The sequence below is a fragment of the Narcine bancroftii genome, chromosome 10 (assembly GCF_036971445.1).
Source record: "Narcine bancroftii isolate sNarBan1 chromosome 10, sNarBan1.hap1, whole genome shotgun sequence".
Taxonomy (NCBI): domain Eukaryota; kingdom Metazoa; phylum Chordata; class Chondrichthyes; order Torpediniformes; family Narcinidae; genus Narcine; species Narcine bancroftii.
This window is the reverse complement of record NC_091478.1, coordinates 97,498,358-97,514,744: the sequence shown is the minus strand read 5'-3', so window position 1 is coordinate 97,514,744 and position 16,387 is coordinate 97,498,358.

The window sequence follows — 16,387 nt, the reverse complement described above, 5'->3', positions numbered from 1 at the left end:
CCCCCACCCCCACCCAGGGCTGTGTGCTTAGTCCATTGCTGTTCATTCGGCTGATTCTTGAATGGACAGCAAATCATCAAACCATATCATCAAGTTTGCTGACGATACGTCTGAGGTGGACTTTATTAGCAAGAATGATGAGTTAGTGTACAGAGAGGAGGTGCAGATGTTTTCGGACTGGTACAGAGCCAGAAACCTGCATCTGAATGTAAATGAAACAAAAGAGGTGGTTGTTGACTTCAGGAGGGCTCGGGAGGGATCACTCTCCACTGACCATTGACGACTATACCATTGAGGTTGTCAAGAGTACCATGTTTCTTGGAGTGCACTTGGCTGAGATTCTCACCTGGTTCCTCAACACCAGCTCCATAGCCAAGAAAGCCCAGCAGTGCCTCTACTTCCTGTGAAGTCTGAGGAAAGTCCATCTCCCCACCCCCCCCACCCCTACCCCTGTCCTCATTACATTCTACAGAGGATGTATCGAGAGCATCCTAAGCAATTACATCAAGCCTGGGTTTGGAAACTGTACCACCTTAGACTGAAAGACCTTGCAGAGGATAGTGGAATCAATGGAGAAGATTATTGAGGCCTTGTTTCCTACCATGATGGACATCTACAACACATGATGAATGGCGAAGGCAAATAACATTGTGAAGGGCTTTTCACATCCCTCTTGTAAATTTTTCTCCCTTATGCCATCTGGGAAGGAGATACCGTAGCATTTGGGCCCACTCACCCAGATTGCGCAACAGTTTTTTTTATCCCCAAGCCATCAGGCTCCTCAATTCCTAGAACATATGTGTACTAGTATATCATGGATTTTTAAAATTGTAGTATGACTTAATATTTAACTCCTATTTATATAAATGTTCTATGGTCTTGGAAAAACGTTATCTCATCTTTACTGTGCATTATTTGATGTTACAGAATGGGTTAATAAAATTATGATTGAAAATGTATCTTAAAAGGGGTAAGATTGTAAGGTTTAATTGTTAGATTACATTTCACAAACAAACATCTTAAGTGTCATGCAGTAGACTTCATGTCTCCAATTGGCTTTGCTGAGAGGACTTATGAGAGTTTTATAAGTAGGTGTTAGTGGATCTGCATGTTTCTACAGGGCCAGACTCCAGAACTGAATTTTTTTGCTGTTAAGACCAGTGCCAGAAGTTTTAATTGCTGGTTGAAGGTTCTTGTTCTAAAAGGGGTAACGTGGTTTTGCAAGCAGAGAGAAAACATTCATTATTTGGGAGAGAGAGGGAGAACGAGAGATTCAGCAGCTGTCAGTGTTGAAGACTACAAGGTGGCAGAACGCTGCAAGACCCCATTTTCAAGATGGGTTTTGAGTTATGGGTTCATCCTATTATAAATCTCCGTTGTCAATTGATGTGTTTGATGTGTTTCTCCTGAAGTAGGGGAAAAAGAAGAACTCTTTGTGATAACCTGGAAGAAGAGGTTATCTTTTGGAAAAACCCAAGAAGGGGAAAGTTTCTTTGGCAAGACACCTCAGTGACTGATTGAAAGAGATCAGTTTAGGTGGGTGTCCAACGAACCATGAATATCTCTCTGAAACCAACAAAGACCTTCCTGAGTGGTAATAACTTAAAACACCAGATCCTGGTAAAGATAATAAATGTTTAATTCTGTGCACAGTGTGGAAGATTGCCTGTGAGAAGTGAAAAGCGAAAGATTGGACAGTGAAAAAGAACTTTCCTGAACACATAAACATTACATATACCTGTGCTTAGAATTAGAAGGGGGTTAAGAACTGCCTCAGGATCTTCGTGATGCCACCATCATCACCCTGTACAAAAACAAAGGCGAGAAATCAGACTGCTCAAACTACAGGGGAATCACGTTGCTCTCCACTGCAGGCAAAATCTTCGCTAGGATTCTACTAAATAGAATAATACCTAGTATCGCTGAGAATATTCTCCCAGAATCACAGTGCGGCTTTCGCGCTAACAGAGGAACCACTGACATGGTCTTTGCCCTCAGACAGCTCCAAGAAAAGTGTAGAGAACAAAACAAAGGACTCTACATCACCTTTGTTGACCTCACCAAAGCCTTCGACACCGTGAGCAGGAAAGGGCTTTGGCAAATACTAGAGCGCATCGGATGTCCCCCAAAGTTCCTCAACATGATTATCCAACTGCACGAAAACCAACAAGGTCGGGTGAGATACAGCAATGAGCTCTCTGAACCCTTCTCCATTAACAATGGCGTGAAGCAAGGCTGTGTTCTCGCACCAACCCTCTTTTCAATCTTCTTCAGCATGATGCTGAACCAAGCCATGAAAGACCCCAACAATGAAGACGCTGTTTACATCCGGTACCGCACGGATGGCAGTCTCTTCAATCTGAGGCGCCTGCAAGCTCACACCAAGACACAAGAGAAACTTGTCCGTGAACTACTCTTTGCAGATGATGCCGCTTTAGTTGCCCATTCAGAGCCAGCTCTTCAGCGCTTGACGTCCTGCTTTGCGGAAACTGCCAAAATGTTTGGCCTGGAAGTCAGCCTGAAGAAAACTGAGGTCCTCCATCAGCCAGCTCCCCACCATGACTACCAGCCCCCCCACATCTCCATCAGGCACACAAAACTCAAAACGGTCAACCAGTTTACCTATCTCGGCTGCACCATTTCATCAGATGCAAGGATCGACAATGAGATAGACAACAGACTCGCCAAGGCAAATAGCGCCTTTGGAAGACTACACAAAAGAGTCTGGAAAAACAACCAACTGAAAAACCTCACAAAGATAAGCGTATACAGAGCCGTTGTCATACCCACACTCCTGTTCGGCTCCGAATCATGGGTCCTCTACCGGCACCACCTACGGCTCCTAGAACGCTTCCACCAGCGTTGTCTCCGCTCCATCCTCAACATCCATTGGAGCGCTCACACCCCTAACATCGAGGTACTCGAGATGGCAGAGGTCGACAGCATCGAGTCCACGCTGCTGAAGATCCAGCTGCGCTGGATGGGTCACGTCTCCAGAATGGAGGACCATCGCCTTCCCAAGATCGTATTATATGGCGAGCTCTCCACTGGCCACCGTGACAGAGGTGCACCAAAGAAAAGGTACAAGGACTGCCTAAAGAAATCTCTTGGTGCCTGCCACATTGACCACCGCCAGTGGGCTGATAACGCCTCAAACCGTGCATCTTGGCGCCTCACAGTTTGGCGGGCAGCAGCCTCCTTTGAAGAAGACCGCAGAGCCCACCTCACTGACAAAAGGCAAAGGAGGAAAAACCCAACACCCAACCCCAACCAACCAATTTTCCCTTGCAACCGCTGCAATCGTGTCTGCCTGTCCCGCATCGGACTGGTCAGCCACAAACGAGCCTGCAGCTGACGTGGACTTTTTACCCCCTCCATAAATCTTCGTCCGCGAAGCCAAGCCAAAAGAAAAAAAAAAAGAAAAAAAAGAAATGAGTTCAATATTGAACTTTTTATTATGTATTGAGAAAATAAAACCAGTTTTGTTTAAGTAGCCATTAGCTTGGTGAATTTTTGGTACTGCTGGCTTTTGAGTCTTTTCGGCTCATAACAATTAGTTAAATAAAAGTGACTTGACTTGAGAAATGTTCTCCCAAAGTAGAGGATTACAAGGAAAAAAGATCATTCATCATGAGAGCACTGCTGTGGGGTTCATTCAGGAGCCTGATGGCTGCAGGTATGTGCTTTCACACTCTTGAATCTTCTCCCCACTAGAAGGGAGAAGGGAGTGAGTCCGGGCTGCGATGGGACTTTTAGTATGTCGGCGGCCTTTACTCGGCAGCAGGAGATGTTGATGGGGTCCACGGAATGGAGTGAAGTTTTTGTGATGCTCTGAGCTGCATTCATCACCTTCTGCAGTTGATTTTGATCTTAAGCTGAGCAGCTCCTGAATCATACTGTGATGCATCTAGCGAATCTCCTTTCGATGGCACACCTGTAGAAGTTGTAGAGGAACTTGGGCAAAATGCTGAACTTCTTAGTCTTCTATATTTCATATTTGAAATGAAAAAGGAGAATGGGAACCCCTAACCCCCAAAATAGTAAAATTATGTTGCTTTTGCTCCATACCAACTGATCTTACCCTAGAATTCTGTACCTTTACACTTCTGTACCATGCCTGTACGAGTTGAACTGCTTGCAAAACAGCTTCTATCACTGCAGCTTGATTTATCTATCAATAAACTCAGAACTTGGAGGAAGCATGGTTAAGGGATTTGATTGAAATCCTTCAGTGAAGGTCAGCAGTAAAATGAGGGGCTGCAAGTCCTCCATGAGCCATACGAGTTATTTGGCTTGATCTCCTTGTGAAAACATTGAAATAGAGGCAGGAGTAGATGCAGGAAACCCTGGGGCTTGTTGTTAAACCCATGCTTCAGCCACTTTCCCATGTCTTTCATCTTTCTTCTCCCATGTTTAAAAATATCGGCGAACATGGATAAAGGAGAAAGATAAAGGAGCTGTTCTCTGTCAAACACATGCAATCACTGTTGCAATATATGAAACAATCTTTGCACAGAAAACACCCACAAATGTCAATCTGAAAAAGAGGGGATGGTTAAATATAATTTAGGAACACAGTACAGTTACAGGCTGTTCTACTCCATGAGCCTTCACTACGCAAATACACCCATGTGACCAATCAATCTTCTAACTCCATACATCTTTGGAATTATGGAGGAAACTGGAGCATCCAGGGAAAATCCATGTGGCCACAGAGCGAACATACAAATTCCTTCGGACAGTGTTGAGTTTCAACCTGGGTTTCTTGTGCTGTAATAGCAAGTGTGGGTAAATGTTGGCCAGAACACCATTCTGATCTACTCAGCTATGTCAGGTGATCTCTTACATTTACTAGAATGAGAAGACAGTTTAGCAGTATCTTCATCCACGTAACGTGACTTTAGATATCTCTCCTGATGACTGATGTCACTCAACTCCTGCCATCTTGGGATGAAGAGGTGAGAATGCGAACCCAACGCAGCAAAGCATGACCACTCTGCCATCCAGCTCTCCGATTCAAAGAATTCCAACATTAACAATGTTTTCATCCCAGTGGCATATCTAGGGAAAATAGAACCTATGGCAAGCACTGAAATTGTGCCCCCCATGTTAAAATTTACTTCGACCTTTCACCCTGTCACCACACCATCCACTTTGCCTTCCCTAACTGTTCTCACCGCCTCCTCTCTCCACAATGTGCTCTCCATCCTCTCATTCTTCTGACCCTCACCTCGAGAAGAGGGAAGGATGCATTTGGGTGGGTCGGGAGGTGTGTGTGTGTGCGTGTGTGTGTGAACCTTCTAACTTTAGATTCGCCCACTTTATATACTGTACAGCATACTTGGAAATTCTTACTTAAAGCAGTTGATCAGATACTGCCACAGGGCAGCCAGTGGGGCTCTCAGCACATACCTCTACTCTGGTACCTAATACAATGTAAATGTTATGTAAATAGTTGTTATACTCTATTATTTAGGGAATAGTGACAAGAAAAAAATAGCCTGAACATGTTCAGTACATGGGTTGCAGTAACCACTAAATGACTATAACAATGGCTGCAATGTAGGATTCTGCTAAAATAAGTGCAAATATCAAAGTTCTGCCTGCGGACTGGTTGAAAAGGCCAATGAGACATTATAAATTTTCTGGTCAATTCCAGGAAAGATTGTTCTTCTATAACCAGCGTGATCACAGAACTAGCATTGATCCTCATCCCAATGTCCACCCATCCAATCGTTGGTCCCATCAAACCTGTGCGAGATTTAATAAGTGGGTGAGATTTCTGATTAAAATTTATAATTTCACTTCCAAGAAGGCTTTCATTCTGGCAACAGGGTTAAGACAGTTTCAATCATAGCACATCAAGAAATGCAAAGAGAGAGAGATCAGTTGATATGGATCAAAGCCAACATAGTGCTCCATGCCCAATAGTTTCTACAGAGAACAGCTTCCCAATAATGATCCCTCCAAACTACCAGTGATTTTTGTCCCACCTTCCTTGAACTGTCTTTCTGAGGAGAACAACCCCAGCTTCTCCAGTCAGACCTTACAGCTGAAATGAACACGCTGCTCAATGGATCAATGCTTCCCAAAACTGTATTTGATTTTTTTTAAATTTAAGTTTTATTGAAATGTTGTCATTGTATCTGCAGTTGTAAAAATCTCCTGGTGCCTCGTGAAAATAATTTTCAGGGTGCTGGCCTTTTGGGCCAGTGAATCAGATATGAAATATGATATGTTAACATCAATACATCAGATATGTGGAATGTAAAATATCAAGTGTGTGTCTCCCCAACCAATAAAAACATTAATCTGCTTACTTTTGAAAAATGTTATGCATCTATATCACATCTTGTCACATTTCTCTCAGACCTCATCCTTCGCAAAGCAGTGAATTTTTTTTTGCAATAACATGTCCAGGACAATCAGCCGTTCAAGATTACCATCATAAAGTCAGTCATACATCATAGAAACAGGCCATTCAGCCCACTATGTTCATGCTGATGTCTGAGCACCCATGCTCGTGAATCCCATCTTCCAGCGCTCGGATCCGATGCCATCTGTACCTTGGTGATCTACATGCTCGTCTTGGCATTCCTTGAATAGTTTCAGTGATTCTGCTTCCACTGCTCCTTCCAGCAATGAGGTCCTCTGCACTCTCTGAGTAAAAAAATGTCCACTGGAAATATGTCCAGACATCCTCGATCACCTAGAGACTGGTGAGTACTGAGTTTTTTTTAAACTTCATTTATTCATTCAAAATACAGATAATAAGTAACATATATAACAATAAACTAAAGATGAACGATATATTTTATATATATATATATATTAAAAAGAAAAAAATAAAGAAAAAAGAGAAACCCTCCCCCCCTTTCAGCCAACTGTCCTAAGGAGAGCCATAAAGAGAAAAAAATAAAGAAAAATTAAGCATACATATTAAGATCTAATCAATGTAAATCAAAATGTAAATATTCTGAATATAACGACCGCTTATTAATAAAAAAAACTAGTTATCATGCAAAACATGTGATTTTTTTCCATTATTAAACAATATTTCATCTCATTATGCCACCTATTAATATCAATCATATTCGTATCTTTCCACGTATTAACAATACATTTTTTTGCTACAGATAATGCTAAATATACAAAAGCAAGTTGAAATCTATCTAATCCCAGACCTTTCAGAGGTTGCAAACTACCCAATAAAAAGACTGTCGGATTTAAAGGTATTTTAATTTTATACAGGTATTCCGGAAACAATTGTACTTTCTTCCAAAAAGATTGTATATATACATGACCAAAACACATGAAAAAAGTTCCAACTGCATTACCACATCTAAAACACAAATCTGATTCATGAAAACCATATTTTTTAGCTTTTCAGGTGTTAAATATAATTGATGTAAAAAATTATAATTAATCATTGCATAACGTGCATTTATCAGTCTAGTTACACTACCATAACAAATATCTAACCAATCATCCTCGGAAAAAATAAAACCAATTTCCACTTCCCATTTACCTTTAGATTTATCTCAACCCTTTTTATCCATACCATCCTGTAATATTTGATACCTAACTGAAATATAACCCTTCTCTGGTACCTTCATAAGAAAAGTCTCAAATTTAGTCATTTCAGGTAAAATCATATCTCTACCAAACATTTGCTTTACCAAGGATCGAATTTGATAATAAAGAAACAAAAATTTCTTATCAATACCATAACTATCCCTCATCTGATCAGAAGATAAAAATTTACCTTCTTTAAAACAATCTCCCAAATTTTCCACACCTTTAAATCTCCAATATAATAAACCGATTATGTATTGAGAAAGAAATAAGTTGATGTGAGTACTGAGTTGATCTGAATTCTTACTTCATCTACCAGACACATTTTCCTTGATATTGATGCCCATTGTCTATCCATTCTTGTCTCTGAATTTTCATAAAATCTAAGATTAAAAAAGATAATATTGTTGGAGAAAGTTTCGAAAGTTCACAAGCATTCTGAGCCTCCATGTCTGCTAGCATTATCCCTTTCAGAGGGAGCACCATGTTTGTGAAAAATAGGAACAGGATTAGGCCATTTGACCTATTGAGCCTGCTCCGCTATTTAATAAGTTATGGATTCAACTCCTCCTCCTTTCTTTTCCCCATATCAATTCCCAGACTATAGAAAAATCTGCCTATCTGTGTCTTAAATGTACTGTATTCAATGAGGCAGGTTCTACCTCTTCCTTGGGCAAAGAATTCCACAGATTCAATAATTTCTGGGAAAATACCTTCTCTTGAGGCTCTGCCCTCTATTTCTAGTCAAGTGAACCACCTCCAGTGGCAGTGTATCTTTTCTCAAGAAAGGAGACCAGAATTTCATGAAGTAATCCAGGTCCAATCTCACCAGTAGCCTGTAGATACTCCCTGCTCTTAAATTCAACCCCTGTAACAATGAAGGCCAACGTCCCATTTGCCTTCATTATTACCTGTTGCACCTGCAAACCAACGTTTTGCGATGAATGCACAAGCACCCTCAGGTCTTTCTGCATAGCATCATGGTGCAAGTTTTCACCATTTATATAATAATCTGATCTACTATTTTCCCTCTGAACTGATGTACTCCATCTGCCTGACCCCTGCCAACTCACTTCACCTATCTGCCTGACCCCTGCCAACTCACTTCACCTATCTGCCTGACCCCTGCCAACTCACTTCACCTATCTGCCTGACCCCTGCCAACTCACTTCACCTATCTGCCTGACCCCTGCCAACTCACTTCACCTATCTGCCTGACCCCTGCCAACTCACTTCACCTATCTGCCTGACCCCTGCCAACTCACTTCACCTATCTGCCTGACCCCTGCCAACTCACTTCACCTATCTGCCTGACCCCTGCCAACTCACTTCACCTATCTGCCTGACCCCTGCCAACTCACTTCACCTATCTGCCTGACCCCTGCCAACTCACTTCACCTATCTGCCTGACCCCTGCCAACTCACTTCACCTATCTGCCTGACCCCTGCCAACTCACTTCACCTATCTGCCTGACCCCTGCCAACTCACTTCACCTATCTGCCTGACCCCTGCCAACTCACTTCACCTATCTGCCTGACCCCTGCCAACTCACTTCACCTATCTGCCTGACCCCTGCCAACTCACTTCACCTATCTGCCTGACCCCTGCCAACTCACTTAACCTATCTGCATCTCACTGCAGACGCTCTGCATAGTTTAGCTTTAGTTAATTCAATTTAGTGTCATTAGAAAATTTGGATACACTATACTTGGTTCCCTCTTCCAAATCATTAATGTACATTGTGAACAGTTATGGGCCCAGTATTACCCCTGCAGCACTCTGCTCACCATTGATTGACAACCAGAAAAACACTCATTCATCCCAACTCTCTGCCTTCTATTTATAATGGTTTATAAACCATGAGAGCATATTTACTCTCTGTCTATCCATCGCACAGTCACGTCATTGAGTCATAGAACTGTACAGCTCAGGATAAAGCTCTTTGGCCCATCTCATCCATGATGCCCATCTAAGTGAGTTCCATTTGCCCATGTTTGGCCCATAACCTTCTAAATGTTTTTCTCTCCATGTAGTTGTCCAAATGTTTTTTTTTAATATTGCAATTGTAGCTGCCTCTCTCATCTCCTCCGGGACCTCATTCCATTGACCCACCACCTTCTATTTAAAACGGTGCCCCACAGGTTCCTACTTAATCTGTTGCCTCTTACCTATACGAAGTCACAGAGACATGCACTGTGGAAACAGGCCCTTTGGCTCAACATGCCCATGCCAACCAAAATATCCCTCCAACATTATTCCCACTAGCCTGCATTGGCCTATATGAATCTAGACTTATTCTATCCATATATCTGTCCAAGTTTTTCTGAACATTGCAATAACACTTTGGCTGGCAGCCCATTCCATACCCTCACTTCCTTCTGTGTAAAAATGTTTTTCCTTGGGTTCCTTCTTAAATCATGCCCCCACCTTAAACCCACGTCCTCTGGTTACCAATTTCTACACTCTGGACAAAAGACCCTCTGCATTCACCTAATCTGTTCCACTCATGCTTTTGCATACCATCCCTCATTCTCTTGGGATGAAGCCCCAATCTACTCAACTCCAGGCACCATGTTCTGGCAACATCCTTGTAAATCTCCTGTGCACCATCTCCGGCTTAACAATATGGTGACCAAAATTGAACACAATGCAACTAATGGGCCATCTGTGCACTCTACCTTTGGATTCCCTTACCCAGGGGAAAGAAGCATTTCAACTCACCTTATCTATGCTCACGATTTCGTAAACTTCCGTCAGGTCTTCTTGCTCCCTCGGAGGAAAAAGAAATCCAGCCAATCGCATTTCTCCTTATTACTCAAGCTCTCTAATCCCAGTAGCATTTTTCTGGATCTTTTCTGCACCCTTCGTGCTTAATGACATCCTTCCTACAGCAGGGTGACCAGAACAGCACAAATCAATTCCTTCATAGACCTGTCATGCAATTGAAGGAGATCATTGAGTGTAAGCCTACAGCAATCCTACCAATCCCATTCTCCTGAAAGTTCCAAGGGTCTCTGTAAATTATATATCTCTTTTTTTGGTTTTCTCAAAAGCTCTGAATGATTCTGTTTCCACCATCATAAGTGTTGAGTACCAGATAATAATGATGGTCTACATAAAATTTTATCTCAAATATTAACATGGAGACTGCACAGTTGGCATAGCTACCGGCGCAAGACTTTTACAGAACCAACAATCGGAATAGGGTTTCGAAGCCCGCACTGTCGGTAAGGAGCTTGTATGTTCTCCCTGTGTCTGGGTGGGTTTTCCCCGGGGTCTCTGGTTTCATCCCACCATTTGAAACGTACCGGGTTTAGATTAATTAGCTGTAAATTAGGTGACGCCAACTCATGGGCCAAAATGGCTTGTTACCGTGCTGAATGACTAAATTAAATTAAATATATTTCTACTATATCATCTGCATTCCATTTGCTTCATTCAACAAGTCTTTTCCTCTGGAAAGAAGCCAAAGAGAGTCCCTCCAGAGTCACTGAGTAACATAAGGAGCCTTGGACTTTGAATCCGTCGCAAAATGATGCGTGTCTCAAAGAGCTCCTTGTTGGGCCATCATGAATCAGGTTAGGTAAGATACCTATCTATTTTTCACTAAAAGGTTATTAACTGAAATAGACTCCTTTGTTGACACCGAAAGCAAATCTGAAATTTGATTATCGGTTTTCTTTGAAAGATAAAGCATCACTTTCAAATATTGTGACCAACTCCATTGTCGAAAGGTCACCTGTTGGATAATAAACCAGAGAAAATATAAAACAAATCACAGAATTAAGAAAATAGCATAAATAATCTTGAATTAATAATTAATCTATTCTTGTCGCTAGATTTTTAAATATATAAGGGCATCTCAACTATTTTCTCAAATGCTTTGACAATTATGCCAAGTGGCTACATTTATAATTTATGACAGTCATTATGCTTGATTTTTTTGGTGCTTATTTATAGGTTATAATTAATGCTACATGCCTTTTAAAATATATAATGAATAAAGAGGTGGGTTAGAATATTATTATAAGATAAATGTTTTAAGAGTTGGTCTAAATGTGCTCTCTGAATGGATTCTATCCCCACCGTGTGACTAAGCTGAAGTCATGGAGACCTCCACAAACAGATCAGTAGCTTGTAATATCTTTCCATTCCACCTCACTCAAATCAGGAGCTGATGAATAAAACATAGCATTGAACAGAGCAGCCCAACTCTGAATATTCTCTGCTTTTTGATCTATGCCCCTCTATTTCCTGCATATTCATGTGTCTATACAGAAACCACTTCAAAAACCACGACAGTATTATATCTGCTTCCACCACTACTCCCTGCAGCCAGTTCTAGGCATCCACCACTCTGCGTAAAAAAAAACATACCCTACACATTTCCTTTAGAAAGGAGTTTTCAAACCAAATATTGTCAGATAAAAAGCAAACCATCTGAAGAGGAGACATTTTTTTTAAAAATTAGACGTGCAGCAAAAGAATAGGACATTTCGGCCCACAAGCCTATATTGCCCAATTACACCTATTAACCTACAACCCACAGTATGTTATGAAGGGCGGGAGAAAACCAGCACCCCTCCCCCCCACCCCAACCCTGGGGAAAACCCATGCAGACACAGGGAAGCACATACCAACTCTTTACAGACAGGATGGGATTTGAACCCCAGTCCCAATTGCTGGTGTTCTAATGGCATTGCACTTGGACATGGCTTTAGGATGAAAGGGAAAAGGCTTAGGGGGAATTTCTTCACAGAGAGTGGAAGGAGCTGCCGTCTGACATGGCAAATGTGGGCTCACTCTGAAGTTTAAAAAATAAATTGGATAGACACAGACTGGAGAGATCTGGATGGTAATTGAATGGGTGCAGGTCAGTGGGACTAGCTAGCAGAATGATGTTTCATCATGGACTAAAAGGGCCATATGGCCAGTTTTCTGTGGTGTGGTGTTTTATGGTTCTAACTGCTATGCTGGCTTTTAAGAAGACACGTTCAAACAAAAAATGAATTTACTCAAGAAATTGGCTGAAATGGGATGCAACTCAACAGATAAAAGGTTGTGACTGATGCTCCAGAAAACTGATGGGCACTCACTGAGGAAGCTCAGATCACCAGTTATTGATGCTAGCTAATGGTTCTGAACTCGCCAATTAATTACTTAGAAATTACCACACAGAATCAGCTGATTGAACCCAATTAATCCATGGATTCACTCCAACCTCCTCTCCTGAACAAGGAACAGAGAACAGTTCACATAGGAACAGGCCCTTCAGTCCACAATGTTTGTGCTGAGTATAATGCCAGGTTAATCTAAATCTCTGCTGCCCAATCACCCCAACATGCCCTGCATATACACATGTCCATCTAAAAGCCCAATATCTTCCTCCACTACTAACCCTGGCAGCCTGTTCCAGACACCCACTGCTCTTTTTTAAATTAAGAGGTACAGCACTGTAACAGGCCCTTTTGGCCCACAAGCTTATGCTGCCCAGATACACCCATGTGACCTATAATATAGCAGGGATGTCAGTTAATTTGGTGCAAATTGGGCAGCATGGTTTCATGGGATGAAAAGGCCTGTTAGTGTGTCTAAATTTTAAATTTAAAATCCCTGATACATTTTTAAGGGCAGGAGGAAAATAGAGCCCCCAGGAAAAACCCACGTAGACTCGGGGAGAACATACAAACTCTTTACAGACAGCTCAGGATTCTAACCCAAATCCCAATCACTGGCGCTGTACCAGCCTTACACTTACCACAACATCAACCGTACTGTGTAAAAACATTACACAACACTTCTTCTTTAACTCTCTCCTCTCCCTTCAATGCATATCTTTTAGTATTTGACATTTTTACCCTATAGTTTTATAAATTTCATTTAGAATTCCCTCATCGAAGCCTTGGCTACAAAATTTTGTGAGAGAGTGCACAAGAAAACATATAGAGACACAACATAATGGCATTATCTATCTAAGCTCTGGAATTCTAAGTGAATCTCATTAATTTATATCCATCTCAGACACCAATCTCTTGCAAAATGATAATCAGCTAATCAGTTACAGCTGTATTTCTGTAACCTAACTTTTAGCTAATTATCCCTAAATAGGAAGAAATTAGATTGTTCATGACCTTCGGGTGATCTAAAGTGATTCAAAACATCAGAGATCATTGATGAAATGGAGAAACTGAAGTTCATTTTGGCATAGTTAGCTCCCATGGACAACAATGTTCCATTGCATGGACCCAGGCCCTTTGGCCTAACTTCAGCTCCAACTCATTCCATAAGTTCACTCATGACAAGTAACTGGGATTCATATTCCAGCTTGGGTGAAAAGTATGCACAAGGGAATTTGGAGTTTAGGTGGGTTACACTCTTGTCTCTGTGTCAGAAGATTCTGAGTTTGTAGTTCAGTCTAGTGGTGTCAGAGCACCACTGAGAGATGATGCTCCAATGGGGGAAGGAGGGAATGTTGCATTGTTGGAAGACTAATCTTTTAGGAGAGATGTGAAATGCTTGTGAATTCAAATGATGTGCTGGTTCAGGAAAGAATAGGAGAGCTATCCAATAGTGCATTTCCTGCATTCCAACAGTGGAGACCCCTGTCCACACCAATGGTGCTGAAATTGGGAGAGCCGATAGCTTCAATCCTTGTGAACAAACATCTACAATAGCATGACCTGGACCAATTGCATCAACTCAATGATCCAAAAGTGCACAAGTGCCTCTATTTTCTTAGAATACTAAGGAAGTTGTCCTCTTGTCCCTCAACAACATCTACTGGATGCATCACAGTGTGGTATGGAAGCTCAGGATTGGAAGAAGCTAAGGAACATAGTGAGTGCATTTCAGAACGTCCCTCCCCACCATGGACTCCATCTGCCTAAGAAAGTCAGTCAACATACTGAAGGACCCATCACACCTTGGACATCCTCTCTTCTCCCTCCTCCCACTGGGGTGAAAGCTTAAGAGTGTGAAAGCACAAACCAACAAGCAAGATCAGTTTCTTCCCTGCAGCCATCAGGCTTTTGAATGAATCCCAAAATAGTGCACTAATTAAACTTTATTTTCATTGTAACTCTAAGCTTTGTAATTGTGTCCCTGTTCTTCTAATTCACACAGTGGTACGAGGTTAGAGTTAACCTGTTAGACAGGTCACAGAAGAACCCTACTCACTGTACGAGTTATAATGTGACAGATAAATTTATAGATAAGCACATATCCTTGGGTTGTGAAATGCATGAAAGGAATGCCATTATGAAAGGAAGATAAGCAAAATATGACTCTTTGATATGTTTGCTGTTGGATTTACACCAATCTCACTGAAAGTAGCAAACACTGAATTTTCTTGGCAGCGTTGTGAAAACCATTGGAATTCTAAGGAGGAAAGATTTAATTGAATAGACCATTGCATTTTAAGGACTACTTTTTAAGCTTTTGGCAAAAGAAGCAGAGTCAAAAACAAGGTGAAGCTTGGTTGGAAAAGTTGATGAAACAGTGGAAACTGATCCAGCAATGGCTTTCTGTTGAAAACCAGTTAATTATCCCAAGGAGGAAGATTTGGAGAGAGGTGGGGGAATATTCGAAGAGTGTGAGGAGTTCAATTGTCTTTGGAAGAGACGTGGAGCACGCTTGCTCAGCCCGTGACCTAGGTGGGTTACCTCCGGGTGTGCCAGTGTCTTCCCACATCCCAAAAATGTGCAGGTTGGTGGGTTTATTGGCATCTGTAAATTGGCTTGAGTGTGGGGGTCAGTGGGAGAATCTGAGGGGAAAATGGGGAGAATAAAATGGGAGCAAAGGTCAGAGAAAATTGGTGTTTGATGGTTGATATGAACTCAATGGGCTGAAGGGCCTGTTTCTATATTGAATGACTGCACAAATTAATAAACATACAGACGTGGGAGTGTTTTTTTCTTTGGTCACAATAAAAATGTGAACACCATAATTTCCATTAAAGTTTGTGGCAGGAGTATGTTTTAATAGGGACTGAAATAAGGGAATCAAGATAAACTGAGCAAACAACAAGCTACTTGAGGTATTCTTGCTTGCTCAAGGCTCCATCACAAACAGCTCATGGTTTGCTTAAGATTCCAGCATCTACAGCTTCTGTATTTATCTATGGTACAATATTTGTTTAACATCACTGGTAAGAGATGACTTTACAAACTTCTGTGAAATATATACCTGTATATGCTGATATACCCAATGTTCAAACCACAGCTCCAAGTTTGTCTCTCAACTACTCCCTAGAAAGAAGATTGGATGGACACATGAATGGTTTCTGGCAATTGCTCATCAAAACAGAGATAGCTGACAAGCTCACAGAGTTGACAAAAAAAATGTTCAAAATTCTCTAGAGCTTGAGGTTTTTATTTGAGACAAAGTTTTTGTTTGTAATATTGGAAACACAGCAGTTAATTTGCCCAAAGCAAGATGAAATAAACAGCAACCATGTTAAAAGATTGGATCATAACAAATAGGGGCACAAGTTAGCAATGCTGCACCTTCAGACCCGTCTGCCGTTTGATCTCGCGGCTTTCCCTCTGACGAGAGAATTCCTAAAAATTATTAATCTCAGCCTTGAATCTTCACGATTCAGTCTCCATACACCTCTACTGTAAAGCATTTACAATCCTTCAAATGAAGAAACTCCTCTGGTTCACAATCCTTAATGCTCTTCCCTGTACCCTGCGACTGTATCCTCTGCCTCCCGACTCTCCAGTTTTGCCGTCACTGGGTCAGATTGCTGAGCATTCAAGAAGAACGGTTTTACCAACTAGTAACATTAGTTAATCAATAGCAAAGGTTCAG